This window comes from Pelodiscus sinensis, chromosome 3 (genome assembly GCF_052426305.1).
Source record: "Pelodiscus sinensis isolate ZL-2025 chromosome 3, ASM5242630v1, whole genome shotgun sequence".
Lineage (NCBI taxonomy): Eukaryota > Metazoa > Chordata > Testudines > Trionychidae > Pelodiscus > Pelodiscus sinensis.
The window spans coordinates 78561497-78577542 of record NC_143054.1 but is presented as its reverse complement, the minus strand read 5'-3'; the positions used below and the strand labels follow the sequence as shown (position 1 = coordinate 78577542).

Sequence of the window (16046 nt, the reverse complement as noted above, 5' to 3'; positions counted from 1 at the left end):
AACATTTATCTGAATTTGACCCTTCATTCGCACACAAATAGATTGACATAATTGTTATTAAATGAAGCCTTCTGGTTGTCTCACCCCATATTCTGAGCCCATTTTTTAAAGTACGGCATCAAAGTTTGGGCAACCACTTCCCCAGATGGGCACTCCAAATGGCAGTGAAAAGCCTAATGTGTGTTTGGGCAAGTGTTAAATTGGATGTCTAAACAAGGCCTTGGGAATGAGATATCCTATGTAGATAATTATGCTGGTAAATTTTGCCCTCAGTGACTATTTGAATAAAGCAAATTCCTTTCAAACATTTAGCAAGAGGAAAACTCATGAAATACTTCCATTTGATAGGACATTTTACTTCACAAAAGTTGAGTAAATATTTTTACATTTTTTATTTTGTTCTGAACCTCCCTCCCACCAATCAGCACAGAAGGTAATTAACTGAAGATATTTACAGGACTCTGCCTGTTTTATTATTTGTTTGCTTGTTTGTTTGTTTTGTTGTGCTCAAGAGCAAAATTCTCAACGTCTTCTATGAAAGCAGGAACAAACTTTTATTCAATGAAAGCATATGCTGCTTTCTCACAAAAAATCCCTCGTTAACTTGAGTTGCAGCCTCTCAGAAGAAAGCTGGCTTGGTCATTGTGGCTTATACAGTGTGTAATAAATAATAGTGAGCAAGCATAATGGTGTGCTATTTTGCTTAGATCCCATTAATCACAAAGGAACAAATGTATCCCTTGGTAATTCCACTTATTTTGTTGGGTTTTTACCAGGAATTAATTTGTCCTTTAAAAAAAAAAAAGCCTTTTTTCCCCCTGATATATCAACCTTTGGTTTATAGTTGGTTGAAGTTTCATGTGAACTCAGACACTTCTTCACTGGAGTGCACACAGATGGTAAACAGTGAACCAATCAGACTACCCAAACTCTGGTTCAGAATTTGGGATGTTTGGTAAGTATAATGTAGGCAAATTTTCATAATTCCAAAGTTTTCATGTAGCCAGCATTCAATTTGTATTTCTTTCTGTATCTTTTGGTTATCTTATTATTTTTTAATTATTTTATTTCTGGAAAAAGTAATTACAAAGAAAGAGAGAGAGAGATTGTAATCTTGAAAACGAAAGGGCCTATTGTTTTCAGAAGGGTCGAACTGTGTGCTAACAATCCTGGAGAACTGACAAAAGCAAAATCAATAGACACAGCCATCCTGTTATGGCCAAGTACAAATCATTAAATAATTAAAGATACCGGAAGTTGCTTACTAGGGATGCAAGCTTTGGTGCACAAGTCTTTCAGAGCTGGCATTCACAGGACCTTGCTTGTTCCATGTCTCCAAAAGCAACAGAGCTCACCAGACATTTCAAAGTCATTTAACAGTGAGGAACTGGCATTTGTGAATCCATAGGATAATACTTGAAAGGTGAACACCTCTGTATTTTAGTATTCAGAGCCTAATACTTCGGAATGTTTGTATATATTATAGAGACTTAGGGCTCATCTAGACTACGCTGAAGTTTTGAAAGAGGCTACGCAGAGCTTTCAAAAGTGAAAGTAGTCTGGACGTGGTTTTTTCGGCAACCACCCCTTTTTGAAAAGCAGCGTAAACCTCATTTTTTGAGGAAGAGCAGCTTTTTGAAAAGGGGGGGGTTGCCAAAAAAACGTGTCCAGACTACTTTCACTTTTGAAAGCTCCACTTTAGAAAGAGAGATCGGAAAAAGATATGCAAATTCCCAGGGAATTTGCATATCCTCTTTTGAAACTTCAGCGTAATCTAGACATAGCCTTAGATGAGAATTCAGTCTGGAAGACCTTAGACCCGTGTCCTTACAGAAAATGGAAGAAATGAGCTGAGGTCTCAATCCTGCAGTGAACTCAGTATAGTCAGACTTGCACAAAGCTCCATCTAAGTCAGTGATACTCAGACTGAGGCTTGTGAACCACAAGTGGCTCTTTAATGTGTCTCCTGAGGCTCTTTACAGCACATGCTATTAAAACACTGTAATTTAATTATTAACCAATTTGCATGTTTTTACTATATTACTGACCACTTACTAATTTTCACTAGCCATTCCAGAGGTTTTTACTACAGTTGTGTTACCTTGCTCACAAAGAGCTGTTGAACAGTAAATGAATTTAAACTATGGTGGTTCTTTTGGGTAATGTCGATCAGTAATTTGGCTCTTGAACCACTGAAGTCTGAGTATCACTGATTTCAGGCAGTGAGGCTCTGCCCAGTGAAATGGCCCACCCATATGGTGCTCTTTGTAAAATCAGGACCTAAATCAACATTTTGAAGTGCTTCCCAGCTCTACACCCCACCCCTCTATGATCACTATGGAAACTGAGAAATCATCAGAGAGGAAATAGAATGAACATAGATTTCTGTCTGTCTCCAATGGCTGTTTCTTAGGGTACGTCTAGACTACATGCCTCTGTCGCCAGAGGCATGTAGATTAGGCTACCAGACATAGTAAAATGAAGCGGCGATTTAAATAATCGCCGCTTCATTTAAATTTACATGGCTGTAGCGCTGAGCCGACAAACAGTTAATCAGCTGTTTGTCGGCTCAGTGCGATAGTCTGGACGCGCGGGTGGCGACATCAAAGGTATTTGTCGACCACCCAGGTATGCCTCATTCCAGGCATACCTGGGTGGTCGACAAATACCTTTGATGTCGCCACCCGCGCGTCCAGACTATCGCGCTGAGCCGACAAACAGCTGATCAGCTGTTTGTCAGCTCAGCGCTGCAGCCATGTAAATTTAAATGAAGCGGCAATTATTTAAATCGCCGCTTCATTTTCCTATGTCTGGTAGCCTAATCTACATGCCTCTGGTGACAGAGGCATGTAGTCTAGACGTACCCTTAGTTTATATCTAAATTACAAGCTTTTGGGCTGGGGATTGACTTTTAGTTTTGTATTTGTACAGTGCCTGGCTGGTTACTGTTTGTGACTGGGGCTCCCAGGCAGTTACCGTATTACAACTAATAATAAAAATAACACTTGTCAGGGTGTTTTTGGTTTTTAGATTTCAGATTGAATTTTGTTTGATTTGTGATCAGTCAGGGAAAAAAGAACAACTATGTGTGCATAGGAAAAAATAATAAAACAACAGCACATTTAAGTGCATTTTTTGGGTGATTTATTTTCTTTTAATAAATCTGACACCAGTCAGGGAGAGAGACAAGTGCTGTGAGCCTAGAAAGAAAGTGAGCACACTGAAAGTGCTTCATGTTCTTGTTTTCTTGGAGATGTTTCTCTGGCAGTAACTGCTCCTAGGCTCAGGAGATTTTAAAAAAAAAATAATTTTTTTTAAAGCGAGCTTGCTCGCCTGGTGTGTTTTCCAAGCTTTTTCACAGCTCTAATAAATAAGGAGCACCTGTAAAACAGTAGCTTGAGCTGTTAAGTGACTTTGTACAAAGGAAAAAATAGAAATACAGTATATACATAATGTTCATAGTGCACCATCACTACAAGGCTCTGGCATGATTGGCTATGATATCCTGCTCCCAACTCCATTGAGACTAAAAAGGGACAGTGTTTTTGCAAACTGCTTCTTGGTTCCTAATAGCAGCCTTATAGAAGAGGTGTACTCTGAACACTTGAGAGTGAACAATTGCTTTATTCAAGTTAGTAAACAGTTACACTGAATCACAAGGTGATTTTATTTTTTTTTCTTTTTGTATTTGTCAGAATGGGATACTCCACAACTGTCTTACCAATTCAGTGCCAGTATACATGCTCTAGTGTACTTTTGGACTCTTGGCTACAACTGTACAAGTGCACACAAGTTAAATTCTACCCTGTTATCCTCCACCCACTGATTGAGGATCAAATTGCACATTTCTCTTAACCATGACAGGAGAAAGCAAACAGTGAAACAGAATCATGGGGGATCTTTCTCATTTTACCCCTTGTTTTCCTTGGTTTGTCCATACCATTCTAATTATCAGGAAAGGGCTATGCATATGGAGAGATTGTCACACTGGCTTCCTGGAGCACTGAAAACCATCAGGGTTGAAATTTCATCCAAGTCTTTCGTGACGCCCAGCAAATATTCCCCTCAGATTCTTTTACACCTTGAGGGAATTTTGGTCTTTAGTTCAACACTCTTGCTCTGTTCCCAAATGGGGCGCTATTTAGGGGAATTTAAAGAGAAAGCTGAGAAGAATAAACATTTACTGAGTTCTCTTGGCATTCAGGCTCTGAAAAACCCACAGTATAAACTATTCATGCTGCTTCTTACATCTGTCAAATCAAAAATTAAAAGCCATAAGTGTAACACTGAAAATATGGCATTAAAAAGGATAAAGGTGGCCTTTGTAAAAATAACAAGGAAAGTATATTAGCCAATAAAATATTCTAACTCTTCCTTTAAAAGTGCATCATGGGTCGGACGGAGATGACTCTGAAGTGTTTCTACTCCAGTATAACCCCTTTCCCCCATCAAAATGTGAATAGGTCCAAAACCATACAATGCAAATCACGATTCTTAGTGTAGCAGCAAAACCACAGCAGTTTTTGGAAAAACAAACAAACAAACAAAAGCTCCATATCATTGTCCAGTCTCAAATATCTGAACCTGGAAGTCAGAGAGGGAAAAGTACCTACATTGGTCCGGATGGTTTTTGAAACCAGAGGGAAAAATCCCCCAGCAAGAAACCAAGAGGAAAACATGTTCCTCCAAGGAGAAGAGGAGGTGGCAGTGGGAATGAGGAGCACACTGCGTAGGTCCATCATAGGCTGTCTTCTGAGCCAAAGGCACCCATGGGACTGAGGCTTTCTCCGAGATGAAATGACAGGAAGCTGCTTTAGTTGCTTGACTTTTAGCCACAAGGGGTGGTGAACGGCCCAGCTGGCGTCATTCAGTAAAATAACATGGTTTGCTCTGCTCCCTTTCTCCATGCAAGGTACCCTGTCAGTGAGCAATCCTGTAAAATAGACAAGAGGAGCTGGTCAGAAAGTGTTGGGGACGGCTCGTTGTAGGTAATGTGCACACAAGCATGGGCTTGGGAATACAAGGACAGCTTATGTAAGGACACCGCTTTCACTGCTTCCTCCTCAGGTATGTCTGCCTGATACTACCAGGGCTATGAGCATATGGTGAAGTCAATGAAACTTCCTTTGCAGAAAAATTGGTGGAAGCATATTAGAACAGGGAGGAAATTTGCTTAGAACAAGATGGAGAGAGATACTACAGGTTGTACCTCCCTTAACTGGGACTCTCTAGTCCGGCAACCTCCATGGTTTGGCACGACCATGGATATTCCTGGATCACAGAGCCCAGGAATAGGGAGGTCTGGAGTCAGGGCAGGAGCACGATAGGGGGGAACCAGAGACTCAGCTGGAAGCCCAGTGTCAGGGAGGAGGAGCGGTGGCATGGCGGGGAATTATAGCCCCAGCGGTTGGGGAGCTCTGGCTGCAGTCAGGGAGCTGTGACACCAGGAGTGGCCATGAAGCTCTGGCCCCAGTGTCAGATGGGGCCTGTGGAGTCCCAGTTGCAAAGCCAAGCAGCTGCAGAGCTCCAGCCCTGGCTGCGGAGCTCTGGCCATGCTGCTCTGGCCCCAGCAGCAAAGGAGCCAGCGGCAGCTAGAAACCCCCAGGGAGCTGGGGCAGCAGCGGGGATGGGCTGGAGCCCATGTCCCATGGCAGCATGGGCAACAAGGAGAGAGACCTCCCCTGGTACGGCAAATTCCCTCGTTTGGGATCAGTCAGGTCATGAGGGTGCTGGACAAGGGAGGTCCAAACTGCATCATAATTAATAATGTTTGCCCTCTTCTTTTTAGCCTAGCAGATCAAAGGTGAGTAATAATCTCTTGCAGTTGCCCAGTGCTCTTCACTCATGGATCTCAAAGTACTTTACAAAGATGAATGTAACTTTATCTCCATTGAACAGACAGAAGGACTGAGGAACAGAGGATATTTGATTTGCCCAGGTTCCCACAGTGCTAGGAATAATGGTAGCATTGGGAATAAAGCACATATATCTGCTTGTTTTAACTTCAGCAAAACCTCACAGTTATGAACACCAGTGTTACAAACTGACTGGTCAACCACACTTCTCATTTGGAACCTGAGGTACACACAAATACACTATAGTAAGTAAGCCAAGAAAATAAAGGGGGGGGGGGAGATTTGACAAGCTAAGTAACCTGTCTCTATGTCTGTTTCTTTTAAATTAAGATGGTCAAAAACAGCATTGTTTTTCTGCCTAGTAAAATTTCAAAGCTGTATTAACTCACTAGTCAGTTGTAAACTTTTGAAAGAACAACCATAGTGGTCTGTTCGGTAACAAACATTACAGAATTATGAACAACCTTCATTCCTGTAATGGTGAAATTTAACTGTACAACTAGTTACCTCTAAGTATTATCCCTCTTCCCCTTTTTTAAGCTATCATAATTAAAAGAAAAAAACAATTTGGTTGAACACAATGCTTAGCTACAGCAGAGGTGGCCAACCCACGGCTCGCAAGCCGCATGCGGCTCTTCAAAACAAAAAATTGTAGCTCTCCTACCCGCGCCCACAGCTCGTGACTCTTGAAGGAGCAGCGTGGTGAGTGAAAGCAAGGGTTCTGCAAAGAGTTGACCCTTCCCCACCCCTTCTGAAAGAGACAGAGGTGGAGTCGCAGCATCCCATGCAGACTTCAAAATGGCCTCCTTAAAAGGGCAAGCTGTTCTTTTTTTCTTTTTCTTGAACAAACACAGGGGCCGGGGCTTTTGGTTTTTGGTCTCAACAACTTTTTTCCCTCTGCTCTTTGCACTGTATCCACCACTATTTTGGTTCTTCATCTGTAATGGGTTGGCCACTCCTGAGCTACAGCATATTAAAATCACAGGTCATATTATCCTCCCTCTGAGAGACAGAGGGTTTGGGTGTATTCTGCAGCCTAAGAGAAAGAGTGTTAAATTGCCAAACCTTCATTTAGATTCCTAACTAAGAAATGGGGCTTTCTCTTAAACCTTTTTTTTTTTCTCCAGAGTGAAATATTGTGCTTACTGTGGAGAACTAGGCCCAGCAGTGATATCTGAACAACTCGCCTTGGATACCAGTATTAGAGTTTGGTTGTTTATTCATGTAATTAGGCTTACTGGGCACTTGTACTCTAAGCACATTAGGGATTTTTAAAACCCACACCTTAATAAGGAATATTAGAGGAAATTTAACAAATCTGCACCATCCCCAGCCCTGCTTCCATCATACCCTGTGGGGCAGACTTCTTGATGACCCCTCACTCCAGTTCCTATCTCAGTCTTCCCAGAAGAGTGCCTGACTGTGTGTTCTAAAGGTCAGCAACTCTAGGCTCTGATGAACAGGCAGAAGAGAGGGCCCGAGCCCAGGCCCTTCACCAAGAATGCTCTTCTACTAACCAGTAGTTATACTATTATATAAACAGGGCTAGCTTAGCAAATGCAGGGTCCCTTGTAAAGCCATGTGATTGCTCACAGCGGAAAGCCCCACAATGCAGTGTGCAACTTTCTCTCCTGGGCCTAACCCCATCCCATGCAAATACTATGCCAACTGAGGATGAAGTGGATTAATTTCCATGAGAGAAGGATGGAGGCATGGAATAGGGGAGCAACCTGTATATTCAGAAGTTCAGAACTACATTTATGGAAGGAATTAGGGCAGGGCTGGACAAAATATGCCCTGTGGATCAGATCCAACCTGCCAAGCCACCAGATCCAGACTGCAGGCCAGCAGGGAGCCAAAGGCAGGCTCCTTGTCTGCCCCACCCCCGTTCAGAAAACCAGCTTTTGGGCCCTGTTTGTCTTTGAACAGCAGCAAACCTGTGGGAGAGATTTCATGCACTGCACCTGGCCCCAGCACTATTCTATTTAAAGTGCAGCAGGGGAGGTTTAGATTGGACATTAGGAAAACATTCCTAACTGTCAGGGTGGTCAAATATTGGAATAAATTGCCAAGGGAGGTGGTGGAATCTCCCTCTCTGGAGATATTTAAGAACAGGTTGGATAGACATCTGTCAGGGATGGTGTAGACGGAGCTTGATCCTGCCTTGAGGGCGGGGGGCTGGACTCGATGACCTCTCGAGGTCCCTTCCAGTCCTATTATTCTATGATTCTATTGGCCAGGTTCCGGCCAATGGGAACTACCTGTGTGAAGAACAAGCAGCACACAAAGTACTTCTCCTCTCTCCCCTCATGTTTGTAGCTGTTCACAGATGCATGTGGCTCATGTAGCCTGTGTAGGGACATGGAAGGCAGGAAGCCTGCCTGAGAAACCTGATGGCTGGGAGCTTCCCAGGCAAGTCTCCCATCCAGAGCCTACCTCTGGCATCCCAGTCTGTTCTTTCCCCCATCCCTCTGCATCCCTACCACACATAACCCAAATCTTCTGCCCCACCTTCTACACCCATGCACACTCCCAAATCGTGCACTCGAATCCCTGCCCTAGGTCACAACCCAAACCCTGGCATCCCCTCCAAGACCCCGCACCACAGTCCCATGCACCAAGTCACAACCCCCTCCTGTCTTAGGCCACAACCAAAACCCCTGCACCCCAGTCCCCTGCCCCAGGTCACAATCACCTCCTTTGCCCAAACTTTCTCCCAGACCCCACATCCTCTTCTGCATCCCAATACCTTACTCCAAGCTCCCTTCTGTAGCCAGCTTCAATCCCAGACCCCACACCTCCATTAATATAATGGAAGAGTGCAGCCCTTAACCACTTTTCAAATTCTTGGAGAGCTCTCCCCCCACAAATTAGGAGACGAATGGGTCAAGATTACCTATTAAACAGAAGGGCAGGGAGCAGTTATGTACCTCATGGGTGCATCAAACAGGGCGATACCTCTTATTTCCCAAGGGGCTTCAGTTACCATCACAAAGATTGCTAGCTGCTGCTCATTCTCCCGGCAATGTAATATGCATTAAACGTATTAAACCTCACCCTAGCTGTAGTGTCCCCATGACCTGGGCAGCTCCGTTGGCATCATTCTTTGAGCCAGCCCTGAGCATATTTTACAGTTCTTCCATTCTTTGCCATGAGGACAACAGAAAGCTCTGCATGGCACATGAGTGCAGAGACACCGGGTATCAGAGAAATTCACATTGCAGGTAAGAGAACAACATTGCAGGCTGAGGGGGGAAATATTGCCAGTGCACAAACTGAGACTGACAGTATGCTTCAGGATTTCCCTCTAAGGTTTTAGAGAATAGTGGAGTCCAAGCCTTAAGAAATGTGCACCCAAAGCACAGGGACTGAGTTACAAAATTAAGAAAATACACATTAGCTTATTCACCATTATAGTCTTTGAGATGAAGTTACAGGTAGAGAACAGGAAAGGTAGAAAATACAGCTTCTTACATAATACTGTGATCCACGCTAGCAGAGAGAGGCATTTGTCCCTTACAGTGGCCAATCCACATAAGAGATGAATGGATCATCTACTGCCTCTAAGTAATGAAGCTGTATAGCCTTTTACCTCAAGCAGTAAAGGCTCATGCTTTGAGCAGAAAGGTCAGTTACAACAGTGTTTGTGATTATCTTAGACACTAGAGCTGCGAGCTCTGTGTATAAAAAACTACACCCCCTCCCCTCTCTCTCTCTCTCTCTCTCTATATATATATATATATATATATATATATATATAAATACCTCTCAGTATTAGCTCTCCTCCACTGTTTTATGCTATCACAATTTAAAAAAAAATAATTTGGCTGACCACAATGTTGAGCTTCAGCATATTAAAGTCACAGGTCATGCCAAATGTATGTATCTTTCCATATCTTCGTGTGTGTGTGTGTTTTATACACAGAATTTGCAGCTCAAATGTTTAAAATATAGATATGAGAGAATGTGTAAACACACTAAAGGAAAACAATTTTGCCATTCTTACTCTTTTCAGTCTCCAACTCCAACCACAGCATCAAATTGTTCAGAAAAAACATGGCGACTGAGCATTAGGTTTAGTTTCAGATGCTCATTGATGTGGGCTGGCAGAGCTTTCCATTTTTAACACAGTACTTAATTCCACCAGGCAATGAACATGAAAGCTGTTGATGCGCCAGAAGATGCCTGGTTCATAAATGGCCCTAGAGCGAAGGCAAGCCCATAATTTTCTCAGGGAGGCTCTGCTGAGGTCATAAACCACAAGAGTGCAGCTGAAGCAGGCATAGGAGCATGTTCAGCCCTGTAAACACTCTAGGGTCATCTGTTATTGGTAATAGTTCTGTGCTTTTTAGCAACTCTTAAAGTAGTTCAAGCTTTACCATTAAAACCTGCCACTTTGGATGGTTAGTGATTTATCTTTCCTCTCCATGAAATTACAGAAAAGACACCACATCACTACAACTGGGGGAAGCAATTTCTGCAGACAGCTATGGCATTTTATTTCAGAGGGGACCTAAATTTGGGAAGAAAGTCAACTGGGCTCAAATTCAAAGTTCCTTACCCAGTCCTTACCACAACAAACTCTCATGAACTTCAAAGGGATTTTTTTCTTATTTGCATCTTGCAAGTTCTGGGTCTTTTGTTAACAATGGTCAGATATGCAGCCCCTTGCAGCTGAAACCTGTATAGACTTTAAAAATCCAAGCAGGGTTGCTTGGGACATCCTCCACTTTATAACTCTGTGTAGCCTAATAAGGGCTAGAGATAATATTGTCCTAAGGTGACTGTGTTATTGAGTTGTCATAAAAACACATTGGAGTTTGTGTGGATAATGCAATAGTTTCTGTCCACTTTATATTTAGCCAAGGGCTTTCTGGAAAAAACTAGAAAAGAATAGGACAAAGGATGCCAACCACTAACTACTGCTTCTCTGCGTAAATTCTTCACCTGTCCTAGAAAAGGCTTCAGTGAAATTGCAACAGGTCCAAATCTGGACCCTCTTCTCTAACCTAATTTAGTCTATCCATTTAGACTAGGCTGTGCTATGAAATTAGCTAAGGGAACTGACTGCTGCCATCTGACAAGGCTATTAGCCTGACCCTTGACTAGTGATTAGAGCCAGCAAATACAACAGAGACTTTTATTACTAGCATTCCCCTACATCACAGGTCAACTAAATCACTGGCAAAAATAGAGAAAATGTAAACTACCAAGTCCCTCAGTCTACACAGGAACTTGGGAATTAACAGGAGGTGGTGCTTGCAGTGCTTCCAGATTTACCAGAAGCAAGTCCTATGGAAGAGCAATGGAGAGAAATCCCACCTGCTGAACCCACTTAGCCAAACCACTAAGGGAGAGCATTGGTCACTCTTAAGACCATTCCTGGGCTTCACACCTTTCATATAGGTACTACAGTCCAAGTGTAAGGAGGAGACATTCCTACCAAACAAAAGGGGGAAAGAGAGAGCAGATAAAATCTGAAACACAACAGGTAAGGGAGTGGGAAGAAATAAAAGAATCTTCTGCCAAAAAAAGGCACACATGTTGTTCTGTGAAAAGAAAAAAGTCTGGAAAGCAGGTGCAGGATGAAAAACAGCATCTTGCTCTGAGCCCCTCACTCCACCCAAAGACAGAATTGAAAAGCAAGCTACAAAAATGGAGGCACGCAAAATCTGTGGCAACTTTTGAAAATTTGCCAACCTAGCAATAACCCTTGCTATCCATTTTATTGCTTTGGTGTTTGTTCTGATCCTTTCTGATCACGTTCTAATGAGCAGCTGTGACCACTGCAGCACAAAGACAGACAGGACCACACTGTATGCATATTATATACATGGCTCCCAGCTCCAGGTGAAGTAAGGGAACATAAGGAAAGGATAAATGGGCTCTCTTCTCCTCTTCTATTCCACACACACACACACAGCCCCAAGTACAATAGGATCTTCATCAATATTCCACCCTGAATGCATATGCACCTCTCCCTTAAAGCCAATGAGAATGGATTCATGTCTGTGCATCAGAGAGCCAAAATTGGCCTGGTTTTAGTTCCATGGAGTGGGGATTGGGAACGGTGTGACTGTCACGCTATATAACATGCAAAGGGTCAGCGTTAAGTGGGTTTTTTTTTCATTTGTTCCACATCCCTAGGGCAGGGCATTTCTGTTCCCTAATTGGGGCTGCATTTTGTTTCCTAAAACTACTGAGATTGGGTCCATTGGGTCCATTGGGCAACAGAGCTCCCTGTAAGCTAAGCACTTTGGCAGCCACCCAGAGAGATTCAGGTGCTGTCCAGCTGATTAGCAGAGCACCCACAGCTGGTAGCATGTGTTTCTAATGGTGGTGCACATCTGCACATGCCTTGGAGTGCATAACAAAATGTATTCCGCTCATGGATGGAAAAAGTTAGAGGGAAGAACTGCTGGCAAGAGCAATTATTTTTTAAATTTTAACATTTTTAACAACAGGGATCAGCTTCTTGCCTGTTATTGCTGAAGTGCATTTTTTTCACTGCTGTGCTCCCTCGTGTTTTGTGTTGCTAAGATCAGGAGGGCAGACACACAGATGTCAGTCAATATTCATAGATTCTAAGGACATATGTGATTATTATGATCAAGTAGTCTGAACTTTTCTATAACGCACGTCATAGAACTTCCCCCCAAAAAACTCCTAAACCAGATTTTTCAGAAAAACACCCAATCCTGATTTAAAAATGTACCGTGACACTTGGTAAATTGTTCCAATTGTTCATTACTCTCACCGGTAAAAACACTATGGTTTTTTTGGTCTGATTTTGTCTGATTTCAGCTTCCAGATGGCAATTAAGTTACCTCTTAGCCCTCTTTGTTCAGCTAATCAGATCAAGTTCTTTGAGTCTATCAGTGTAAGTCAGGCTTTTAGTGCTTTAATTATTCTTGTGGCTCTTCTTTGAACCCTTTCCAGTTTAGTACCATCCTTCTTGAATTCTGGTCACCAGAACTGGAAACAGTATTCCAGTAGAAGTAATACCAGTGCCAAATACTGAGATTAGAATGGCTTCTTTACTGCTACTCAAGATTCCCCTGTTTATGCATCCAAGGATTGCATTATCCCTGTTGGCCACAGTATCACACTGGGAGTTCATTTTCAGCGGAGTATCCACCACAACCCCAGATCTTTTTTACAGTCAGTTTCCCAGGATGGAGTCCCCCACTGTATGAGTATGGCCTATGTTCTTTGTTGCTAGATTTATACATTTACATTTAGCCATGTTAAAATGCATATTGTTTGCTTGCTCACAGCTTACCAAATTATTCAGATTGCTCTGTACCAGTGACCTGCTCTCCAAATCATTTATCATTTCTCCAATTTTTGTGTCATCTGCAAACTTGATTACTGATTATTTTATTTTTTTCTTCTCGGTCATTAATAAATGTTAAATGTCATAGGGCCAAGAAGTGATCCCACGGGCTCCCCAGAAACATGCAAATTCAGTGATGATTCCTGACTTACAATTATATGTTGAGACCTATTGTTTAGCCAGCTATTAATCCAATTAATGTCATCTTTGTTCTATATCTTTCTAGTTTTTAAAATCAAAATGGCACACAGTACCAAATTAAATGACTTAAAGATCTCTATTATACAACTCTATTACCTTTATCAACCAAACTTTTAATTTCATCAAAAAAGATATCAAGTTAGTTGCTGATCAGCATTAATTATATTACCCTCCTTTAATTCTTTATGAATCAAGTCCCATATCAGCTGCTCTTTTATGTTTCCTGGGATCATCAGCCTCCCAGGCCTATAATTATCTAAATCATGCATTTACCCTTTTTAAATATTGGCACAACATTAACTTCCAGTCTTCTGGAACTTCCCCAGTGCTCCAAACTTACTAAAAATCAACATTAATGGTCAGTGAGCTCATCGGCCAGCTTTTTTTTCAAATTCTGGATGGAAGTTAACTTCAACTGCAAACTTTAAAATGTCTAATTTTAGTAGTTTCTGTTTAATATCCTTCTGAGATACTAGCAGAATGGAAAGTGTTACCATATGATATGAATTATTAGCTTTTCTTTTACAGAACTGAAATATTGATTGAACACTTCTGCCTTTTCTGTATTATTATTAATAATCCTATCATTTCCCCCTGGAGCAATACTATTATTAGGACTATTATTTCCCTAATATTCTTTAAAAACTCCTCAATTTCCTGGTCATAGATTTATCCTTATGTCCCCTTTGTTGCCCTTATTCAATTTTCTACAGTCCGTAACTTCTGATTTATATTCATTACTATCTACTTTTATCAATTCAGATGAACTATCGCTAGTTCAAAAATTATCGGTGCTTATATCAGATGTCCTTCCCCCCCACTCCCAGCCCCTTGCTACAGTTATTCATTTCTTGGTACTCTGCTGGAGTAAAATTTATCCCATTCCTGTGTCTCACTTAAATCCTTAAAACAGAATTTAACAGTGTGTAGAGTCCTGCATAAGTTCTTTGTGCTGAGGCAAATACACCTCACAGGACAATTGTGCATTCCCACCCCCTCACATTAATAATCCTGTCTCCTACAAAGAAGCAAAATCTTTCCTCTTACCAACTGGCATTTAATATAATTTTTGTGTAATTTCACACACACTTTAAAGTTTTTCTGATTTTCACCCTCTCCAGTTAATGATCAAAAGATTAATAAAGCTCCACAATTTCAGTTTTAGTTTTTTTTAAAAATCAGCCTTTGTGGCCTCTCCATTCCCCCATGGCACCATCTCCCACTGATATCACTGAAAATTGTTTTATACTCTGGGGACATTTAGAGACACACAAACCAGTGCACACCAAAACCAGGGCCATGGTACGAATAGGGGAATTCTGCACTTCTATTCTCTCTCCTGAGACTGACTCATTTTAGGGCCTACAGGAAGACACCTACCCTGTGTGGGCCAGAGTCTGTTCTCGTTTGCACTGATGATGTCAAAGCTCTGAAGAGAGATTGCCAAGTATCACGCTGCTCCCCCAACCCTGACACATTTGGCAGCCATGTTGGCCATTCCCCCCCAGTGCTGCTGCAAGCTTCTGAGTTCAGCAGGCCTGTTATCGCCAGTTTGGGCCTCCAGGAGCTGCTATGGTGCCAGAGGCTGAGCATACTGACTCTCCACCTTCCTTCAGGCTGCTTTCTCCACCGGAGACAGGTGGGAAAGGAGCAAAGGGAAGCAGCTGGCAGCAGCCATAAGAGGAAGCAGTAGGCAGAAGGGGAAGGGTAAAGCATGCCCCAGCTGCCCCCCTACTCTAGCACCCACTTATACACCCACACTAGCTACACTTTATGCATGCAGTGACCTGCCTCGTGCTCAGGTCTCAGTATGTTGACCGTAAACTGAAGTTTAGGGTCATAAGTAAATTATTTGCAAATATGTTAGCTGCCTCTACTTCCTGGGCATAAAATATCACACATGGAGGGGCACAGAAGCTGGGAGTGAAGTCAGCCAAGTTACAGAAGTGTAAATGAAATCAGAACCGGTCCCCTTTGCTTCAGAATCCCTGTCTGTAAAATGGGGGCAGCAAACTGAGGCATCTTGCAGGACTGTTGTGAGGTTTCCTTAGTTAATGTTTGAAAAGTCCTGCAGAAGTGCTCTGTACGCATTGATTTGTTTACTGCATTCTGACTCCATTTACACAAATTGCATGATCCGGAGTTATATTAAAACAGATATTTTAAAAACTAATGTTTTGGATTTCTTAATATTAAATACACAAATCAAAATACAGCAGCTACAACAAAAACTGTTACATCCTGATACTCTTGTCACACTGAAGCCAATGGGACCTCCCGTCTGTGTAAGGATCACTCCCCCAGGTTGCCACCATGGGGCATGATTCTGAATTCTCTGAGGGTTTTACACTGACTGTAGTGGAGTTGTTCCTGATTTACGTTAATGTAACGGCCCAGTTTATCTCCCGCCAATATTGGTAAACCTCTGATTCAGTTCAATCATGCAGGATCAAAACCTGAGAGCACAAGTAGACTTATTAAGTTTAATGGGTACAGGACAGGGTGTCAAGTGGCCAAAATGCCTGGTAGATTATGTTGGACAAGAGGACAACAATCAAGTATGTATGGAGCAAATAACGAGCAAATAACTTGCAACTGGAGCCTTTCATATGTGTAGTGAGTAGTGTTCGAGTGTCCCTTGTGACTACCAGTAA

At 42.2% G+C, this 16046-nt stretch overlaps 1 protein-coding gene across 3 annotated transcripts in view; it reads right to left on the bottom strand.

The window, feature by feature from the left end:
* Positions 1–3127: 3127 nt before the first annotated feature.
* Positions 3128–16046, bottom strand: part of SOBP (sine oculis binding protein homolog) — a 145261-nt gene continuing 132342 nt past the window's right edge. For all 3 annotated transcript variants that reach the window (XR_012902619.2, XM_006123170.3, XM_006123169.3), the window contains one exon: positions 3128–4933. The gene's annotated coding sequence lies outside the window, so the exon portion shown is untranslated. The remainder of the gene's footprint in view (positions 4934–16046) is intronic.